This window comes from Alexandromys fortis, unplaced genomic scaffold (assembly GCF_014885135.2).
Source record: "Alexandromys fortis isolate MF-2015 unplaced genomic scaffold, M_Fortis_MF-2015_v1.1 scaffold_4, whole genome shotgun sequence".
Taxonomy (NCBI): domain Eukaryota; kingdom Metazoa; phylum Chordata; class Mammalia; order Rodentia; family Cricetidae; genus Alexandromys; species Alexandromys fortis.
In genome coordinates, this window is record NW_026067944.1 from 29,025,141 (window position 1) to 29,046,529 (window position 21,389).

The 21,389-nt window shown below is 36.5% G+C and overlaps 1 protein-coding gene across 10 annotated transcripts in view; it reads left to right on the forward strand.

The window, feature by feature from the left end:
- Zbtb20 (zinc finger and BTB domain containing 20) overlaps nt 1–21,389 on the forward strand; it is a 752,057-nt gene that overhangs the window by 298,557 nt on the left and 432,111 nt on the right. For 8 of the 10 annotated variants that reach the window (XM_050148761.1, XM_050148757.1, XM_050148760.1 and 5 more), the window contains one exon: nt 13,379–13,452. The exons of the other annotated variants lie outside the window; for them this stretch is intronic. The gene's annotated coding sequence lies outside the window, so the exon portion shown is untranslated. The remainder of the gene's footprint in view (nt 1–13,378; nt 13,453–21,389) is intronic. 10 annotated transcript variants of the gene reach the window in all.

Here is a 21,389-nt window from a genome sequence, read left to right on the forward strand (position 1 = left end):
CATTTAAACACAGCTTGGCCCATTAGCTTTAGCCCTTACTGGCTAATTCTGATATCCCGATCAACCCATCTCTAATAAACTGTGTAGCACCGGTCTTACCGGGAAAGATACAGCATGTCTGACCTGGCGGCTTGCTTCATCGCATGCGTCTGCCTCAGAGAGCAGAGCTATCATGTCGGCCCGGGAGAGGGGAGCATGGCATCTCTGAGCTCACTTCCTCTTCCTCCCAGCAGTCTGTTCTTTTTACTCCACCCACCTATGTTCTAACCAATAAAATGGGCCAAGGCAGTTTATTTTTTAACCAATGACCTTCCTCCATCAATTAATTTAACCCATTTCTATTAATCTCTGTAAAACCATGTGGTTGTGCCTTACCAGCTAAAGTTCCTGCATTTGTTCTCCAGTGGGGCTACATGGCTTCTCTCTGACTCTGCCCTTCTTTCTCACAGCATTCAGTTTAGTTTTCCCCACCTACCTAAGTTTTGCCCTGCTATAGCTCCAAAACAGTTTCTTTATTCATTAATGGTAATCACAGCGTACAGAGGGAAATCCCACATCAGAAACTATGCACTATAAATACTAAGGCTGAAAGAGATATATTTACAGAAAGTTCTTCAGCATATAAAAAGGATAACTATACAACACTGTGGATATTGTGGTAAATCATTTCCATGAGAAAAAAAAGGTATATTTTGTATGAATACTTCTTTTTTCTCAACATAACCTAATGATATCTAATTATGTATAATTTAGTATTTTCAGTGTTAAAAGATGTAGATCAGACAGATATTCCACTCTGGATTTTCTTAGAGTATATGTAGGGAAAAAAACTCAGAAGGACTACAATTATTTTATGAAGTTTTTAATATATTCTGTTCCTTAAGTTAATCCTTTGGCTGTCATTAGATGAATCTAAAATTTAGCTATTTGTTAATATTAAAAACAACTATAATTTTGGGATTCATTTGAGTCCTCCAATACAAAATGCAAAGCCTAAAAAAGTACACAACAGAAGAAATACACACCTATTTTACATGAGAGACCAGCTACAAAAGTTCCAATTTAGAGAACCCAAAATCCATTTAAGTACTGTCTCCATGGTATCCCTAGTATAAAGGTAAACGGGAGGTGGACGCTCTTCGGTTTCATTATAATAGTTTGGATATTGACTAAATGATAACCATATCACACAGGGTAATAAATTTCCATCATACTCCATGTTCTAGCTTACTCATATTTTGAGCAGCATATGTGGTGTTTCAGGGTCTTATGAATTATATTTTTTTTCTTTTTCAAGTGGAAACAGCAATCCTTATGGTACAGGTTCTTAGAAAAAAGTGAATAGCTATAGCTGTGACATCTTCATGAGTCAAGGCTTGGTGAGGATTTCTCTGACATTTTGTAAGTATGAAGCATTATTTTTGGCCCAGAAAAAAATCAGATTTCAGAACTAAAATTTTATACATTTTGTATTTCTCCTGTACTGAGTTTGCTGTTTTCTTTTTTTGTTTGTTTGTTTGTATATTCAGTTTTATTACTGGTATTTAGCACAATAATCACACAAATGTCTTTTCAAAGTTATATTTGTACCCATCTACAATCTCCAAAAGTATTTAAACAAAAAAAGTAGATGTTTTTAAGGAATGCATGAGGAGGCTGGGGAAACGATTTGGTATTTCCCAGGGCTTTGTATTCTTGAGACCCCGTGTTGGGCTCACAGCAGCCACATTGGGCAGCTCACAATTATTTGTAACTTTAGTGAAGATCTGATTCTCTGTTTTGGCTTTTGGAGGTACCACACTAATGTTCACATACATATACATACAGTAAACTGAAATGGCTCAGCGGTTAAGAGCATTGTGTGCTCTTCCAGAGTTTGCTGTTTTCTTATCCTTGTTGATATCCTTCTTTGGAGAACAAATTTTGAAATTTTCTAGAAACACATACTACATGTTTATTTCATCTTATGTGATATCAGTGTTTTTTTAAATCAAATAATAAACATAAATGCGCTATATAAGTCTATTCTCAAGTGAACTTTATTATGGATCTTCTCTTAAAGAGTTATGTTTATAGTAAATATTATTCTGCATTTCTATGTACTTCATAATTTATTAGTTTTTAATTCATATGGAGGTCATCCCCTTAATATTTTCATTAAAAGTATACCTTGAGTGAGAACAGGAAACCAAGAAACACAATAGTATGGTCATCCTCTGTAACATGATGGGGCCTGGCTTGTTGGGGTTTCTGTCCTGTCCCATTCCAACAGCTGTTTAGCCCCAAAGAAAATCACACATAGATCTCTATAAGTTATAAAGCTGATTGGCCCATTAGCTCTAGCATCTCACTGGCTAACTCTCACATCTTGATTAACCCATTTTTCTGATCTATGTTAGCCATGTGGCTCACTGTCTTTTTCAGTGGGGCAGATCACATCCTGCTGCTTTGGTGATCTGGGCATGAGTGGGAGGAATCAGCCAGCTTCCTCCTTCCCAGAATACTCCTGTTCTCATTACATCATTTCTACTTCTTGTCTGGTTTTCCCGCCAATATTTCCTGCCTGGCCAATCAGTGTTTATTTATAACATGATTGACAGAATACAGACAATTCTCCCACACCAATCCTCTGATGAGGCAGTATAATTTTAGCTCCTCTCAGTATCTAGATTCTCTCAACTACATGTGTGTGTGTGTCCAAGAGTGCATGCATGCACGTGTGTTTACGTTGTCTTTTGACTTTGGTTATTGATTTGTTTTCCCTTTTATTGAAATAGATTCTTTTCTCGTGCAGTATATCTAGGTTACAATTTACTCTTACTAATTCTTCCAGTTCCTTCCCACCCCCTCTCCCATCCAGATCTATTCCCTTTCTGTCTCTCATTAGGAAAAAAAAAACAGGCTAGTAATAGATAACAACAAAACAAGATGAAATATAATAAGTAAGAAATCACATTAAAATTGGACAAGGCAACCCAACAAAAGGAAAAGAGTCCAAAGGCAAGCACAAGAATTAGAGACCCACCTCTTTAGTCACTCAGGAGTCCCATGAAATGCTAAACTGAAAGCTAGAATATATACACTGCTTACCTGGTACAGATCCCTGTGCTTGCTGTGGTGACCTGTGCTTGCTTATTCAGTCTCTGAGCTCATATGCGCTTAGCATAGTTGATGTAAAGGAACTTGGTGTTCTCCATCACCTCTGGCTCTTACACTCTTTCTACCTCTTCTGCAAGCTTTCCTGAGCTCTGAAGGGAAGATTTTGATGGGGACATTCCCTTTAGAGTTATCTGTTCCAAGCTGTGGGTCTCTATATTCATCTCCATCTGCTGCAGGAGAAATCTTCTCTGATTATTGCTGAATAAGGTATTGATCTATAAGAATGGCTGAATATCATTAGGAATCATTTTATCACTACTTACATTATGTATTTACCTATGAACAGTAGTATTTGATTTTACCTTAAATCTGGGCTATCTAGTCTCTGTTTCTTGGTTACCTAAACAGTGTTGCACGTGGGTTTGATCTCTTGGAATGGGCCTTAAGTCAAATCAGACCTTGGTTGGTTACTCCTACAACCTTTGTGTGACTATTGCCCTAGCATATTTTGCAGGCAGGAGAGGATTGTAGATTTAAAAAATGCTGACTTTTTTGGTGTATATGTTTCTCTTTTAATAGTCTTGGACTCATTGGCATAGGACAAGACTTTCTAAAAGAATACTGATAATGAAGGCACTAAGATCAACAATTAATAAGTGGGACCTCATGAAACTGAAAAACTTCTATAAGGCAAAAGATACTATCATTTGGGTAAAGCATAAGAGTACAGAATGGGAACAGACTTTTACAAACTCCACATCAAATAGAGGGTCAAAATATAGAAAGAACTCAAGAGTTGAGCATGGTGGTGTACACTTTGAGCACTAACACTCATAAGGCAGAGGCAGGTAAATATCTGTGAGTTAGAGGACAGACTGATCTACAAAATAGTTCCAGGACAGCTAGGACTGTTAGACAGAAAAACTCTGTCTCAAAATATAAAGAAGAAGAATGAGGAGGAGGGGAAGGAGAAGAACTACTCAAGAACTTGATATGAAAATCCAAATAATACAGTTTAACAATATGGTACCAGATCTAAACAGAATTCTCAATAGTGGAAACTCTCACTCTGGAATATTTGCCCAAAGGATCCTCATCCTACTACGTGGATACTTGCTCAACCATGTTCGCTGCTGCTCTATTCATAATAGTCAGAACCTGAAAACAGCCTAGATGTCTCTCGGCAGAACAGTGGATGAAGAAAATGTACTTTTGCACAACAGAGTATAACTCAGCTATTTAAAAAAAATTACATCATGAAATTTATATGCAAAATGATGAAACAAAAAAAAGTCATCCTTAATAAGGAACCCAGATCCATAAAATAAATATATTTATTTGTTTATATGTGGTTATTAGCCTTTAAGTAAATGATAACAATGCTATGCTCGGTGAACCTAGACAGGTTAGGTATAGAGGAAGGAATTGGGGGAACACATGGATCTGCTTGTGAGGGAGAAATAGAATAGATTTTAGGAGTGGCCTGAAGGTTAGGAGGACTGACACAGGGGAATCATGGGGACACAGAGGAGAAATGGGTAGGGTTGAGGGAGGGAATGTGGGGAGAGACAGCTAGCAATGAGGGGCATTTCAGCAGTAGTATGGAAACCTGAAATATATGAAGGCTATCCTAATGAAGTCTCTCTAAATAATGGAGGAGATGGAGTCCCAACTTACCATTTCTTGACACTAACGAACCTTCCAGTACTGGGACTGGGTTACATCCAGTTGAGTTGTTGGCCAAAGGGGTTCCATGGAAACAACCAAACAAACCAGGCTGTTGCCAAGACAATAAGCTACTTTCCACAAACTGAAAGAAAGTTCCCCTTGCTGAAGACTAGATCCTCATGACTAATTGAATATGGAGAGGTTTATGTGCTGCCTAAACCAAACCTTCACTCTATGTGCTAGTGTCTTTGGTATGGGAAGATACTCTCAGTTGTATTTTTAAAAAAGCAACTCTTGATCTTTTATAAGAGGTTTGACAACTTCATCATTTCATCATTGTGTGTTCTAACCACATTCCGATCCAGACCCACCCTAACTGTTTCAGAGTTGAAAGGCATTTAGAGTGCCTGTTTCCACAAATTTTTTAACTCTTTAAAGATGTCCAGACCATGGATGATTTCTTAAACAGTGTTACTATATTAAAATTTTTATTCATGCTGGTATAAATTATATATACACACATATAACACACACACAAATATATATATATATATTTGTGTAGAAAATATACAGATATTTAAGTACAGCTGGACCTAAATTACTGAATTGGAAGGAAAAGAATTAGGCAATGTACAGATATTGAAGAATGCCAAAATTGTTTTATGTTTACTATGAAAGTCACAAAATATAGAAAGGATGGAAAGGAGGGAAGGAAGGAAGGAAAGGAAGGAAGGAAGGAAGGAAGGAAGGAAGGAAGGAAGGAAGGAAAGGAAGGAAGGAAGGAAGGAGAAAAATATATCTCCAACCTCTAAAGTGTGGTGAATAAGTAGCTTCTGTATTTTGAAAGGTCATGTACAGAACATAGGAGAAACACAGTAGTTCTAAATAAGTTTGCAAAGTTTTTTATTTTATTTTATTACTTAAATACCAATCCAAATTCCCACTCCCCTTCCACACCCTCCACAGACCCTTCCGCCCCACTCCCCTCCAATCCTAAGAGAGGGCAATGTACCCTGCCCTGTAGAAAGTCCAAGGCCCTGCCTGCTACATCTAGGTTGAGCAAGGTATACCTCCAAAGAGAATAGGATCCCAAGAAGCCAATACATGCAGTAGAGACAAATCCCAGTGTCACTATCAGTGCCCCCTCAGTCTGCTCCAACTGTCAACCCGCCTTCAGAGAGACTTGTTTATTCCCATGCTCCTTCACTCCCAGTCCATTTGGAGTTGGTGAGCTACCATTAGCTCAGGCAAACTGTCCCAGTGGATGAACCCCTCATGGTCTTGAATTCCTTGCTCATACTCTCACTCCTTCCACTCTTAACTGGATCTTGGGAACTCAGTCCAGTGCTCAGATGTGGGTCATTGCCTCTGTTTCCTTCTGTTGGTTCTATGGTGATATTTAAGATAATCATCAGTCTGACTGATGAGAACCCCCACTCTCACATTTAAGAGTCTCATACAAAGACCAAGTTACAGAATTGTAACGTATGTATAGAGGGCCATGGTCAGAATTGACCATCTTAATAGATACATAGAAAAAATTTTAAAACACACTATCTGTGACAGAAATCTTAACAAACTTGTACTAGAGGTGACTTCTGAACCTCATAAAGGCATCTATGAAAAATCTATATTATACATTCAAAGATGAAATCTTGCTGCCAAGTTTGGGAAAGAGACAAGGTTGTCAGGTTTGAACTATTGTATTTAATTATATAATATAAGTTAATATAACTTAAGTTCAGAAATATGGGAAAAGAGAAAAGGGAAATGGAAGGAAATTGAAGACCCAAGGGATGGAAATCAGTAGAAAACTGAAGCATAAAAAGATTTTTATTTGTAGATAATGTAATCTTGTATATAGAGGATTAAGTAATGTGCATAAACAACTTATGAACTAATGAGGAGTTTGGTAAATTAACTAGATGCAAGTTCACTCTAGAAATCAATTTTCTTTTTGCATACCATCAAGAGTGAAATTATAAAAATTCCATTTGCAATGGTATCAAAAATAGTATTTTTTTCAAAAACTGTTAAGCTAATTCTAACAGTTGAAAATGACACAATAGTTATATTCCTTATTAAAAAGAAAACTAAATTAGATTATATGCACTATGTTATCTTAAAACTTACTATTCAAAGTATAGTAAGGAGAAGTATAATACTGGAATGTAGAACAATGGGGTGACATTGAGAGTCTAGAAAATTTAATCTTAGTTTGTTCATTTGGCTCTTTTCAAAGGTACCAATGCAATTTGGCAATGCTAAGTATGCTGCAAAGACTACATGACTACTTATATTTTTATGTATGTCTCACAATCATAAACATTAGCTCAAATGCATCAGTACCTAAATTCAAGGTCTAGAATTATAAAATTTCAAGAAGATGTTTTGGCTGAAAATCTTCATGCCTTTGTTTTAGGCAAAAGCAAAAAGCCAAAACCTTGATTTTTAAAATACATAAATCCCAGTAATGATTGGACTGGCAAGAAAGGCCCACTGCTGCAATAGTGGCACAAATGGTATGGAAGTAGTCAATTACTGTCTTATTGGATTTAATACTCACTCCAAAAGATTGAATCCATTCTTGGTATTGTTAACTAGGCCAAAAAATCCATGACTCAGTAGGTCATATATCCTTGGGGGGGAGGGGTACAATATTTTAGTTTCCAAATTGAATGTAGTATTAAATTGTGCCATAAGTTTCAATCTTTATACTCATATTGAAGCATCTCTCAGCTGTCATTTTAAAGTTTCTTTTTGCAGTAGATGGTGACTAATCCAGAGAACAATACCTGGTCAATGTATCACAGCTTTTCCACCCCATCTTCAGGGTTTTTCTAAGAATAGAGGGCGGACAGATTGTAAGAGTCAGAAACAGTGGACATGTACAGTGAAACTGTTTATTGAACATGTTGGACTATTGCACACATGAACTCAAAAAGGTCATGACTGCATACGCAACCTGAATAAGATGTAGCCAGACAAAATCCCAGCCATGATTTTCATCCCTGTCTAAGAATCCATTGATAGAGGCTGCTGAAGGAGGTTAAGATTTCTTCTAAGATGCTGTCTCTGAGAAGCTACCCCATGTTCTAGTAAGCAGTCCAACACCCTTGCATATACAACCAGCATTATTTAGACTGAGTGGGTTCATACAAAGAAAGAGAGAACATGAAGTTGGAGGGACTAGGAGAGAAATTGGAAGGGAGGGAATGGAGAGTAAATTTGATAAACATTATATGCATGTATGAAATTTTCAATAGAAATATGCCTACAAAAAAGAATGAATCAATAACATGAACTTCAACACAATTAAGAACTTTTGAACTTCATGATAGAAAGATAGAACTGTGGTAAGCCACAGTTAAGAAAATTGCTACAAGATTTTGAACAGATCATCAATCTATCATAATTGTTAATATTATTTATAAATTATAAACTATCTTCATAAAATAATATTTCATAGTATTATACAGAATCCAATTTAAGCTGAATATTTTGAATAAATATTTCATGCAAGAGGAAATAGGAATTGCTGTAAACACAGGAAAAGATGCTCAACATGATTAACCCTAGGGAAAAGTAAACTTAAATCATAAGATACCACCTCATATTTCTATAGTAGTTATAGTTCTGTTTTTTTTAAAGGTAGTAATAAGTATTCATGAGGATTTGGAGAAATGGAACCCTCCCACATAGCTGGTGTCAATGCAGAATTGAATAATCCATTTAAAAATGCTGGAAATTTCTTAATTAAAAATAAACCAAGTCTTAGGACCCAACAATTCCACTTCTAAGTGCTTTCCAAAAAGAAATGAAAATATACATCTACACAGGGACTTTCATAAAGCAAATGCTCATGGCGGTATTATTCACAGTAGCCAAAATATGGGGGCTTTCTTACATATTTTAAAAATGAGGTGCACTATACAAATTCCATTCATCAGAGAAATATATAAAGGCAATTTGGATTGTGACAAGAATTTTGTCAAACTGCATTGTGCTTATCATTGTGTTACTCAATTTACTCAAAACTGTTGATAGTAAGGATAAATACATTTATTGTCTTCTTGACACAATGTATGATTACTTGGAAGTTTGTCTCAATGAGGAATTTCCTAGATTAGTTGTGGACATTAATGTGAGGGATTTCTGAATTGGGTTCATTGAGTTTGTAAGACTTACTATGAACTTGGACTACACCATTTTCTCGGCTGGGCCCCAGAGTGAATGCATTGGAGCTTGCAAGGGAGCTTAGTTCTGGCATGCATGTATGGATTCATTCTTCTTGTCTGGGGATGTGATGTGATTAGCTATTTCAAGTTGTCGCTCCTTTTGACTACCCTGTTGATAGTAGAATGTAACCTGGAATTGTAAGCCAAACAAACCTTGTCTCTCTTAAGTTGTTCCTTTTTTTTTTTTTCTCAGAGTTTTCTATCACAGCCATGGAACATGAGACTCAGACATATTTTCTTTAAGTTTTCTACCATATAGTGCTAAAGTAGAAGTTTGCTTATTAAGACTTTAAGATATCTGATACCACATAACCAAGTAACCAAAGTCAATATCCTCAGTGATGTGCCATGCTGACATCATTTACTGCCCAAAACTATAATAATACATCTTTTTGTATGCATCTCTGGAACTCATAATTCTTATAAGTTTATTTATAAGAAAATATTAGACAGATTCAAGTTTAGTAACAGAACACAAAGTATTTTATCTTGTTCAAAACTGTGAAAGTAATGAAAAACACAAAACGTTGTCACAGACCAAAGAAACCAAGGGCACAGGCGTGCAGTTTGTCATTCTGAATGGGATTCTTATAACAGAAAAAAAGATATATATATATATGTATATATATATATATATTCAACATATAAAAAGAATTGATAACATATTATTTGACAGTAACATAACATTTACTAACATTAAAATAATTTCAGGTGTGAAAAAAGCCAACTATGTTTATTAAAAGTTATATTTTAGTGACCCATACTAAAGTCTCTATGGTTGAGTGCTGTGTTATCTGGGATTGTCTTTTAAATGATCTGGTGGAAGCAAAACTGGGAAAGAGAGTCAGTGGAGCTCACTCACCATACATTTTACCCTTCCACATGTGTGAAAGTGTCCGTAATAAATTTTTAAAATCAAATTCAATTGAAAAACATTTCACTATTTGCATTCTCTGTTGACCACAGTTACGTCTTGTCTTTTAAGAGTCAAATATGTGCATCAATTAATAAGCCATAAAAAGACTTACTGAATGTGCAGAAAATACCCTGATCAAGATAAAATCAGGGCTGAATACTTGGGAGAACATTAGGAGAAGTGCTTGAGTTAATAGACTCCTAAATTGCAGTGCTTCTTGTTCTTTCCTTGGAGCTCTGTGGTCCACTGATACGCTGCTATCTCAGTTCCTTTCTCTGTGAAGATTTTAAAATGAAATAGAGTATGGTCAGAAGCCACTCTTGTTCCTACTCAGTGCTCCAAGGATCTAAGCACTTTGCCACTGTGTCATTGTTGTTTGACTCAGTGCTTTCTTGGTGGCCTTGTGACTTGTAGCATGGGTCACTGTGAAATACCACATGTGCTGCTGCTCTGGAGTCCATACAAAATCTAGTGCAAAGTTCAGAGCTGTGTGCAGAGAGACTCCTTCTCCAGACTTTGTAATTTATGGCGATGTCACTGTATCATTGAATATTGACTATGATCTAGAAATCCTTGTAGTTTTGTTCTGACTAGAACATTTACCACTATTGTTAATCTACTGTCTAAGATTAATTTTTAAAAGATTTTAGAAGCCTGGTGGTGGTGGTGCATGCTTTTAATCCCAGCACTTGGGAGGCAGAGACAGACATATCTCTGTGAGTTGAAGGACAGCCTTGTCTACGGAGCTAGTAGTTCCAGGAGAGGCTCTAAAACTACAGCAAAACCCTGTCTCAAAAACAAGAAAGAAAGAAAGAAAGAAAGAAAGAAAGAAAGAAAGAAAGAAAGGAAGGAAGGAAGGAAGGAAGGAAGGAAGGAAGGAAGGAAGGAAGGAAGGAAGGAAGGAAGGAAGGAAGAAAATTAGAAATTGATACAAAATTTATTCTTAGTGAGGACATGAATCATAGGTCAGTTTTCAAGGTGGATTCAGTGTGCAGTTGTGAACATGAGAGCTGGAAGCCGTAAAGCAGAGAGGAGGGCCGTGATAAGACCCTGTCCTGATTTTCTGCCCCTCAGTCTCAGAGCCCTCAAAGTTATTTCACTTTCCTTAGTAACCTGCCTTCAAGCAGTTTCTACCTAACATTGTGCAGTGGGCAGCTCAGTGACAGAGTTAATGGCTTGTTCAAGTGCAATGAAGAGGAGCAGTGTTCATATCGAAGACAACTGGTTCCACTTCCAGGTCCATCTTTGGGCCAAAATACGTAGTCGCCAACAGTGAGTTGGCGACTGTATTTTTTGGGTTCTGGCGCAAAGCAAGATCCATCTGTTTTGCCCAGCCGTTTGCCTGAGTGCCACAGAATGGTCCTGTTATTAAGCTTATTTGTGGTCCTATTTGAGGTTAGGAATAATGTAAATAAACCTCAGTCCTCCTTTTGATGAATACAGCCCAGGAATTAAAAGTGGTGGTGTTGGTACTGTAAGCGAGGCTGTGTCTATTTTCTCAATTGTTCTGTTTTCTTTGGATAGAGAAACAGGCATTTAAGAATGAGTTTGTCATCTGGAAGGATAGTTGTGACCAAGTTTCTCTCAACAGGATACAAGATGTTATTTTTGAGCTTCATTACCCTTACCAGAGAGAGGGAGAGAGACAGAGACAGACAGAGAGGGAGGAGCCGGCAGAAATGGAGAAGAAAGCAAGTCACAGCACAGGGAGGGGTGTGTGGATGACTTAATGCTGACTGTTCATGATGAACTTTATGATTTTGAATAGTTGTGTTTACTGCACATTTGCTGGTTTGAGGAAAAGGAAATCTGACTGAACTGAACTGAACTGATAGTTGTCAGTTAATACTTTCTATGTGTGTATTCAGTCTGCTTTCTGTCACCTTTTGAGCCAGACAGTGATTCAGTTTCACTGACCACATGTTGTTGGTGAGAACAATACCAGTTGCAATTCAGATTTATCTAAAATGGACACTTTTTATCTTTCTGGATCATTTATCAGGGGTTATTGTTATTCCATATAATTTTTGAGCACAGTTATTTTTGTCAGTGTCTTTCATGAATGTTTGGTTGCCTTATAAGGATATATGTGCTCTCCCCTCCTCATTCAGTTGTCCCTGGTGACGCCTCCATAATTTCTGTCTTTACACTGGTGCATTTTTAGGCTAATTCAGGCATTTGAGAAGCAGAGGGAAAGTTTAGTAAGTCAGTCAGTAATTTTTTTCAAAAATATAATCCCATTCATGGCTGGATTTAATATGAAATATGGGCAAGTTTTCATTTAAAATGTATGTTCATCAAATAGGCACATTGCCTAAGTTATTATTCCATATATTTCAAAGGAAAACAGGTTTTGCAAGTGAGAACCAGATGCATTTTCTCATAATAGGTGCAATTTCAGGGGTGATTTATGATTATGATCTCATATGTGGAAATATTAAAATATTACTTTGTATTATGTGAGGGTCAGACATAAACCCAACACAATCAGTGCAACAAATATATATTAAAATGCTGTTTTAAAGTAAAATAAGGAAGATAATTATACTAGCTCCATTTTGTATTTAAAAGTATCTTTTTCTAAACACTAATGTGTTATTTATTTGAAGGTAAAAATAGAAATGACTTAATGTAGTATGTTGTGATTCTTTTATTACTATTGTTTGTATTTGAAGAAAAGATTGAAAAAATAAACAAAGTGCTTTAAGCCCAAACTTGTGGGATACAGTTGGAGAGCTGAATGCCTGGACTCTTAATTTGACGATACATGGAACCAGAGAGTTAAACCAGGATGTCTCATTCAAATCCTTATGATTTTCCTGTCTTACACTGATGATGATATGGAATAGGAAGTGCAGTATGACATGAAGTGGGGCACACAAGCATCCCATAATATAATTTGTGACCATTTTGCATTTTGTATAGCTAACCATGTTTGTGTACCTCTAGCTTCCAGCCCCTCCCCCATGGGTCAGTCATTTGGAACCATAGATTAGTATTTTTCCCAGTTTATTGCAGTCATAGTTTTTCTTCATCATGGATATTCAGATTCATAGATTTTTTTTCCTATGGACTTAATATTTTCCATACTCTTTTGATTGTGAAATTTTTCTTTAGGATGTTTTTTCTTTAAATTACTTAGATTAAATTCACTTTGGAAGTTTCTAGCCATACCACTATGAAGTCCTCAGTATGGAGGGAGTTTTTTTTTTTTTTTCAAAATTACCTTTGTTTCCTCTTTAGATTCTATTATTTTCATTAAGAAACTACTCTGGGAAACAGGTTTTTTTTTTCCCTCTCTCTCTTTCTTTCTTTTTCCCCCTTAACAGGAATAAAAAAGCTCCGCTTGACTGGTAATGCATTGCTTTGGATGGGGAAACATTATGAAAGTTTAATTTTTAATTAAATCTGAAATACCAATTATAACTGAAAGAGATTTTAACCTGTTTCTTTTCAGACTGCCTGAAGTTACATTCTGAGACTGAAATCACTGCACCTTAAAAACAAAAGATTGAGCGGCACTGTGTCCCTGTGAGTAGACGCTTCCCGTCCCTTCCTCAGTGCTTCTGTGACCAACCCACAAAGGGACAAAACCTATCATAGTAACCGACAAGAGGGAAAATCTGAATGTCCCTGAAGAAATCTATCCTTAAATGATTTCCTTTAAAAAAAAAAAAAAGTTATTGAGCTCAGTGTTTCTGGGTGTCTTTTATTCACTCGAAATTATGAGACCTTTCTTTTGAATTTCATTAGGGAGGGTGTCGCCCACTGTGCAGCACAGTGACACACACCCTCTTTGGAGAGCTTTGTGCATTTTAGACCACACTCTTAGAGGTAAAAGAATTCTTTTGAATCAAAGTAGATTTCGTTTTCTTTAGTGATGTCGCTAGAAATTTTAGTCTTTGTGTCAATGGAAATGAAAAGTTCATGATGACATCACAAGATTCTATAGCCTTGAAGATTTTTGGGCAAACCTAAGTAAAAATGCATAATTCCCTTGTGTGCGTGTGTTCCCCATTCTGCTGTGAAGCAGTCAAAATAGCACATCTTATGTCTTCCCGTGAGCTACAAGGCTGTCTCTCAGAGCCCCATTGTTCCATAAATGCATGTCAGAGTCTACCACAGTCTGCTCTACCCTTATTTAGCTGCTGTTTTGTCAATGTACTTGGAAGAACAATTAACATTTGGGATTTCAATGTCTGAAAAACAGGCAGTGAATAGAACTGGAGCAAATAAAAGATTCAGATGCCCAGGGTAAGAAAACAGAAGCTCATAGTTGGTGGAAGAGAGAAAGAAAATCACTTTAATGCTGTATTCGGAGTTGGGAAATACTGAAAGGAAAGATCTTTTTCATATTTTAGATCAAAATACAGATTTTAGCAATAAAATCCAGGTTTATTATGCCTTGCTAAGTTTTACAGTCTGATGTTTTCTGTCGAAGTCTAAAAGAACCATCTCTTCTACTGCAGTGCTGGGTGTGGGGTCTCTTTCCTTACTGTGCCCCCGATTCCTCAGCGCGCACCATCTCTTCCATTGTAGTGCTGGGTGTGGGATCTCCTTACTGCACCCCAGCTTCCACAGATGGGGTCCCCACGCAGAGAGTATGCCTACTTCCTCCATTTTCATTTTGCTTCACTATAGTCTGTTATTACTGACTGAAGATAGGCAGAACCTCGAATGTCTGCATCTTTTGTTTGAGTTCTGTTAAGTTCTTTTTTGTTTATGTGTTTTGTTTTTGAGAGAAGTGACACAGGGGATACTTTGGCAACTTGGGTTTGTTGACAACCTAGACTAAATAAATAAGTAACAGTTGCTAATTTTGTCATAATTTTAACAGTTCAAGCCTACAGATACTAAGGTCTCTAAAAGTAAGGATTAGTTCAGGTTTTTTCCCCAATACTTATCACAGTAATTGATAATCACACACACACACTTAATCACACACACAAACAAACATACCTACACACAACCCCCCCCCCAAAGAAAACAAAAATAAAACAAAAAAACTATTGTTTGCGGCACAATTATACAAGTTTTTTTTTTAAGTCAGAGATTTGAGAGTATTTACTGTACAGAGGGATCAGGTAAAGATTTTGGCAGGTAGAAAAACAATTATAAAAAATTTGCCATAGAGCATGCTTCCATTCATGTCAGGCGGGGCATCAGCCTCTTGTTCTTTCATCACCATGCTAATTTACAGTTCTTTTCCTGGCCCAAAGAAGAAGTATCCATTCATATATATCCTATTGGTCTGTGAAATAGTCTTCAGTAATTTTCTCTCTAAGTCCTGTGTTATTTCTGGTGTAGTAGAATTGACTCTGATCTGCCTGGTTGGAGATATTGGCCACATCTTCTCTCACGTTGACTGTACGTACAGCAGACATTTGAGGGAAGTGAAGCAAGCATTGCTGTTTGTGCTAGCTTCAGAGGACAGGGTCTTGAGAAGTTGCTGTGAGAAAATCTTTTCATTGAGACAAACATCAGAACCAAATCACAATCCCAGTAAGAGTACAGTATTCTTTAGAACTCAGATCTGGCTGACCTAACATTTCCAGTCACCTCTCCCTAACTCTAGTTAAGAATTTTTTTCTGACAGGAATTCTTTTTTCATTTTTGTGCAGTCAGCTCTCGGTGATAACAATTAAGGCTTTCATAAAATTTAAACTCTGGGGGAAACCTGTATTGATACAATTTAGGCCTAGTCAATTGTGCTACCATATTGAAAACCGTTTAAAATTATCAATGTTCCTTATAAATTATTCCACATTTTTTAGGGTGGAAACCTGAGGTAAAATTGATGACAGGGAAAAAACTGTCATAAGACACAACAGCAGCAAGGAATGTAAAAGAATGGAAGTCTGACCTCTCATTCTGAAACTACTAAGTTGAGGCACAGGTAGTGTTCTTAGGCTATGACAACCATACTGACGACAAAGATAGATCATTCCTCAACGTGTAGACCAGACAGAAGACCACACCTGGATGTCGAGCTTCCAGCATTCCTCTGAAGGTAGTGTAAGCAATGCTTTCAGTGAGACAGATCTCCTTTTGATAATTTTGAGAGTTATTAACTGTTTACCAATTAACCTAAAATTAATGAATAAAGCTCTGAAACTATTATCAAAACTTTTTTTGTTAGCCCTACACATTTTGATACTAAACCCTTGGTTGTGCCCTGTGGTCTTTATAGACAAAATTTATTGGTTCACTTAATATTCATTTTAGTGATTGATGAAGATAGTTCACTAGAAATTTCCATAGTAAACTGGCTCATAGTCTTGAGAATGAAGCCTGTATACCAAACATCGAATTCAAAATTGCCAGCAGTGTACATGGTGTCAAAGGTTGCTGTTGTCAGGTGCCATTCCTCTAAAAGAAAGTTTGTGGTAGGAATGAAATAAACTTGAGTAATTTAAAATGAATTAATTACTATGGGAATTTATGTCACCCTGCTTTTATTAATTTTATAATTTAACGATCCAAAGAGGGAAGCATCAGAACTTATTTTACCCAGAGTCAGCTCCTAGACCAATATTTTTGTTTCTTAATTTCATTTTACCACACCCACGCCTTCTACTTCTGGCCTTGAAATTGTTCAAATAAAAGGGTGCAAAAAGTTAATGGCCTAAGTTTTGTGTCCCAACAAGATGAAACAGATATGCTTTTACAAGTGCCCATGAAAGCTTTAGCATACGGAAAAAAAGGAGATCATGGCATGAGAATGTCAGAATAGAGTTCTAGATATGCTTATCAACAAACTGCTCTCTTCAAACTTTTCTTGCTTCTTTATAATAATTAACATTTATTATATGCACCCTTCTAACAAACATGTTACCAGGGCCATTAATACCTTTATTGTATAATTAAGGGGTTTTAAATCTGTTTGGTAAATCTCCTAAAAAATGGAGTCATTAATTCATTCGTCAACCATGTTTGATGTTAAGAATATAGAAATGAGTTCTGAAGTCTGAGGTGAATTTCTAAGTTCTTAAAGAATCAGACATTAATCTAGTACACAGATAATAACAAAATTACAGATTGTCTCCATGAAAAGAACTGTTTATTTAAGGAGAATGTGGGTGAAGTAAATTTAATTTTAATACTCAACTAAAGTGTTTTTTTGTTTCTGAGTTTGAAGAGAGTTTGAACCTCTAAAATTTAGGACTAATATCTTAGGCCACATTTTCCATATGCAAAACTCAAGAAGAATGCTGACAACCTTCTGAGACAAGGTCAGGTTCATTTCTGTTTAGTTAATAATTATTAAAGTGCTGTTGCTGGTTAATTCATTTCTTATTTTTCTGTTCTTTACATATATAAAAAATATATACCAACAATAAGTTTCACTCCTAGACTCTATTTTTCACTGATAAACCTTAATTTTATCTTTAAGTATGGTTCTATTTTATCTTAAACAATTACAAGAGGCCTAGAAGCAATGAAAGCCTTGAAAATTGTTACTTTCTACAACTGTGCTAAATTTCTAAATTGAAGAACAAATCAGATATTTTAGAAACAGGTTGCATTAATATCTTAGGAAGTCAATAAGCAAGAATAGAGTTATTTATGTGTTTTCAGAATGTTGTATATCATCCTTTTCAGTGTATGCACAGAGAGAATGTTAATATTAACCATAGAAAAATAGATTATACTCTAAAAAAAAGAAAGTCTATCTGTCATAACTCAGAAGACATTGCCATTAGCGAATACTACAACAGCAAAGAACTTTAGGGATTTTTTTCTTTAGGGATTTTTTAAATAAAAATCAGGCCTAGAATTCTTATAACAGTTAACTATACGGCCATCTAATTAAACAATTATTAGCTTAAGTGGGAAAACTGGGCATGTGACCATAATTTTTAGCCATATTACTGCATCCAAGCCACCTAATAGATGATCCACGTCCTTCCCATAATCCCTTCACAGTCTTAGGTGAAAGAGGACCATTTATACAAGAGACAAGTTTGTGCAGAAGCCCCAGTTAATGGATAAAGATGGATAAAGGAATAGTATAGGTGACTCCCGTTCTCTTTACTTCATGTACCAGATGCCTTCTAAGAGTTGACTGTCACCGTTGCTACCCACACTCTGCAACTGCTCAGCAAAGAACCATGTTGTAATGAAGAAACTTAGCCCCAGGAAGTTTAAGTACATGCAAGAACACAAAGCTAATATGTGAGTCTAAAAGATTCCAACACTGGGGATCTCTTACTTAATATTTTTATCTTGTGTGCTTTGGTATCACCTCAGCTGATGTGATCTCAGAAATCATTATATCCTTAGCGGTCTGAATGCCTTAAAAGCTGAAAAACTGCTAAGAAAGTAAAAGTATGTCCACTCCACATAAAACTGTCACATCGAACTCTTCCATGGCATTAGAACATCATGTCAGAGTAAATTACCTTTAGAAACCATGTATCACAGTGAAATCTTGAGCTGGCATTCACACACATACTCCACTTGTTTGTTTTTCTGCCTGTGAAATAGTGTTTCATCTACTCAGAGGATGCCAAACAACTTTCTAGACAAGACTGACCTTGAACTCCTGATCCCCCTGCCTCAGTGTTCTACATGCTAGAGTTACAAACATGCCCCAGACTGCCTGACTTTTTCATCATCTAACCCAACACTTTGACTACTTTTCTGGATGCTGTTTAGTTTTCTGTGGACTACATAGTATGGCCACTTAGCTTATAAAGAACAATAGTCATACATTTTTATGTACTTCCCAAGAAGAAGGAATGTTGAGAGAATGTCTTTAAAACTGAACTATGTTATCATGTTTGCAAACAAACATAATGGTTTTATGTTTTCTTCATTGGGAAGTGAACTGGTAAGACTGGACGGTAAATTTCTGAAGTTTCTTAACTCATTCTTTGTTTGTCTGTGTTCAACACCCTAATCATAACACAAAAGATGGTGCCACTAACCTGGAGCCCATGTAAAATACCTTTGAAAAGTGAATAAGAAGTAAAATAACTGTGCTAATTAAAACAATAAAAGGAATAATTCAAATGATTTAATATTAAAATTTGTTTTATTAGATTTTTTTGCAAGATTAACTTTATAGCATGATTAGAGATTGTGTGTGTGTGTACATTTTACAGTAGGCGTAAGGTTAAACATTATGAAAATGTGAAACAAAAAACACTGAAACATAACCAAGAAGAGAATATCATGAAAAGTGAAATCAGAACTGAGGAAGTTGTGGTAGGAAGATAGTAAGTTTCCAGTCCGAATGGGTGAGATATATAGTGAGATCGTGCCATTTAAGAAGGGGAGAACGAGAAGGGAGAAAGAAGGAGGGAAAAACATTTTTAAAAGTAGGATTTCTAGAAGAGCACACAGACACACATGGCACTGGCACCTGGTATCCCTTAAACAATGATCCTGAATTTCCTTTCGTGTACCACTTTAGCAGCAATGCTATTTCTTGTTTCTGAGGAACCCATTTGGATTTCTTGATTTGAGCCACTATCCTAAAACCGTTGTCACCGGTCAATAACAGCAGATCAGGGAATGATGTGCAGCCTCAGATGTAGAGCCATCTATGGTACTCAGCCTCCCAGAGCTGCTGCTGTCCTTACTGCCTGAGTCAGACCTCTGGATCTGTGTTTCCATGAAAGCCCTGAAGATTCTTTCCCTCCTCACAGCGTCTCAGTTAAAATCTCTCTTCCTGCTTTGCACAAGGGATCATTGTTATTTGTCTCAGCATCTATTTTGTGATGCTACTATTAGCCCTACATCAGAAAGTATAGTGATTTCAAATTACAAAAACAAACAAAAAACAAAAACAAAAAACCAACTTATTTAAAATTCTTGGTTTCCTCCACAAGAAAAAGAATCTTTATAATAACTTTATATTTTGCTAAAAATATCTAATTCTGGTTCAGTGTTTTGTTCTCAAAAGAATTTTAAATGGAAAAAACAGTTTTAGTAAGAAGAAGAAGACAGGTTACCTCTTCTGTTCATGATTGAAAAGAAGAAATTAGGAAATTTGAAACAGCAAATTTCCAAGAAATTAGGCACATGTATTTTCATAAGGAATAAAGCTCTGCATTTCAGTTTAGGTTGTCCCACATTGTCTTTAAATGTGTCTCCATGTCCCACAAGGCAATCTGAAAACTCCATTCTGAGTCACCTGGGACAGACAAAGCAGGCCTTGCTGAATCTTGATTCTTCCTGGGGAAGACTAATGCAGAATAAAGCTTGTGCTTATGTGGATTCTCAGAGCTATAAATTATTTCCCAAAATTGCTCCAAAAACAATCAAGAATATAAATAAAAAGTATTGGAAGTATTAGTACTAGTATTAGCAGATCCAGATGTTTACCAAGGTGTTTTTACTTTGTGCTAAATGTACTAATTTAACCATATAAATTTTGTGCAACTGTGTTGTTGCTTTTTCTAAATTCTTAAATAACTTGAATACTGTAGGCTTTAGTTTTCAGAATAGTAGTCAATACTTGCATAAAATTATTGTTGCTCTCAACTTTGTGGATTTTTGGTGTTTTTAATTCTTACAGATTAGGGCTGGTAAGAACATCCTTCAGAAAGTTCAGGGGCCTAAATAGACCCTGGCAGTTTAGTAAGTTCACTTAGACTCATTTAATTTAGAAAGACTTGTCAGTAAAATATCATACACTGGGCCTTGGAGGAAATGGAAAAGTATTTGGCATGATATGAAATGTTCTTGTGTTGAGTAACAACTGATAATAGCAAACTACATGAAACAATGACAATGTGATGCTCTCTACATCATCACTGCACAGTTAACGCTGCGGAGTCAGCAGTAGTGACCCAAAGCAAAGCGTGAGTGGACTGTCTGGACACTTGTCTCTGCCTTGCCCTGCAGTGCTGTCTTAAAAGTATTTTCCTTATCTGTGGAGGGCACTTTCCATCATCTTATACACAATATGATGGGAAGGAGTCAGATGACATGGCTGAAATATTTAGAGTTCTACAGAATGAGCATGGTTAATCAACGCCACAGAAGTTTTAGGAGTAAGTGTTTTTTCGGATCCTTTAGTGGTTTGAAATACCTTTGTGTTTAGGCAGCCATATAAGGAAATACTCTGTTGCTACTAAGAGTTGTTCATACATTGGAAACAATGGCTAAGTTGAAGTGAGATATTACTTCATTTTTTTAAACATTTATTTTTTTCCGTTTATTTATTTATTAAAGATTTCTGTCTCTTCCCCGCCACCGCCTCCCATTTCCCTCCCCCTCCCTCAATCAAGTCCCCCTCCCTCATCAGCCCAAAGAGCAATCAGGGTTCCCTGCCCTGTGGGAAGTCCAAGGACCACCCACCTCCATCCAGGTCTAGTAAGGTGAGCATCCAAACTGCCTAGGCTCCCACAAAGCCAGTACGTGCAGTAGGATCAAAAACCCAGAGAGAGAGAGCACGAGCAAGGAACTCAGGACCGCGAGAGGTGCACCCACACACTGAGACAATGGGGATGTTCTAT